Consider the following 1,808-nt stretch of genomic DNA (forward strand, 5'->3'; position numbering starts at 1 on the left):
ATCCCCTCCAGACCTATAATGTAGAATTACAGTGTCGACATTATAATAATAATCATCTGAATACATTGGACACTAATCAGTCAACTGTTAAAGGTGGTGTAGCCCTCTTCATTCATCCAGACTTTGCTTATGAACGAATACCCACGGATGCATGTAGAATCGAGTGTGTTGCTGTAAAACTTTTAGCTAAACAACTGTCTGTCTACTCTGTATATAAACCTCCGTCATTGCCGATTAACTTGTTCCTTCAAAAGCTTACCCTTGTCTTGGAAAATTCACCAACAGAAAACTGCATAGTTCTAGGAGACTTCAACATTGACCTCATTCAATATTTAGAACATCCATTGACCCACACTATGTTACGACATCGCTTTAAACAAATAATAAACAAGGCTACTACAGCACACAACACACTTATTGACCATATCTACCAGAGAGGCTTGATTGTGAAAACGAGTGGAGTCATCCCAACACACTACAGTTATCATGATTTGACATACATTGAAATTTGAGTTGTCTTTCAATAGTGTAAAAAATCTGACAATATGAACGTTTGTTTCAAGTATCATCAAAATCCTTCAAAGGGTTGAAGAGTTATGGAGCAGACACAATTTCCTTTAATTTCGTTTGTGAAACTATATATGATATGACCATCAAGTGCAATTCCGTTTGACGCCCGTCTGCCATACGCTGATTGAATAACCAGGATTTTCAAAATTGAATACCTGGTTAAAAACAAACAGTTTAGGAAGCATCTTCTCATACAACCTTAACAATAGAAACCATCCATAGACAGCCTTCATTGAAGTGACTACCGGGTATTTACATTATCTTATCTCCATTTCCATTCCTGTTTCCATTCACAGTTATTCTCAGCAGTGGGGGAGACATGCGCTTTTTTACAAAAGCATCCTCTAGTTTTTAAATGAAGTTTTTTACAAAGCAGTTATATAGGATAAATCTTTAAATATTTCAGAATGACCTGTACAAGTTATTTAAAACAAAGGCATGTTAAGATCATATTGCATGTGGTACAGATTGAGGCAGTTTGGTCAAAGTTGCTCCCTACACTATGTAGTAAATTCATATCCTGTCGCTGAGGGCATTGAAATTTATGGTGAGATGAAGGTATCCAGCTATAAAAATAGAATATGAATGTTTCTACTAGGGTTTCCAGTTTTTACCAGAATGTTTTGTCCAAGAGGGTGCCAGTGTTCTACGAGGAATTATTGATAGTCACTATATGATCCTTAAAGGCAACTTAAAATTCAATCCAGCTGATCAAATAATCAAAGCATCTGACTGTCTTATTTAAACCTACTGTGCTTTACCTATAATAAACCAGGTATTGCTATAATTTTCAAACTATAAAATCAGTACAAATGTTGGCAAGTAAATGCTGTTTCTGTGACACAATATTTACAATTTTTTATTGTCAATTTCTTTTTACATGTTTTCAATGCAAACATACATTAAACAATTTTTCAGCACAAATATGTCTACATAAACTTCTATCCAACAAGCGAACATTGGTTCTACTTGAGTGGCACACTTATTCAAATAATGCCTGAAATCTGCTGGAAAGTCACCATCTGACCATTACACAGTTTGTGACTTTAAGCCAACAAAATAAACCGATAGAAATTACCAAACAGTTGGGTCTAAAAAGATATACTAGTAATAAGCACTCATTGCTTAACTCCAAAGCAGCAAAACTTTCAATATAATTTCATGGAATTTCAATCATGTGTATAATAAATTAAACATCATGGATATTGTATAAGGAAAACAAACATTACATTCAGAAA

Source organism: Ruditapes philippinarum, unplaced genomic scaffold, assembly GCF_026571515.1.
Source record: "Ruditapes philippinarum isolate M1 unplaced genomic scaffold, ASM2657151v2 ctg1236_1_1_1_1, whole genome shotgun sequence".
Classification (NCBI taxonomy): domain Eukaryota; kingdom Metazoa; phylum Mollusca; class Bivalvia; order Venerida; family Veneridae; genus Ruditapes; species Ruditapes philippinarum.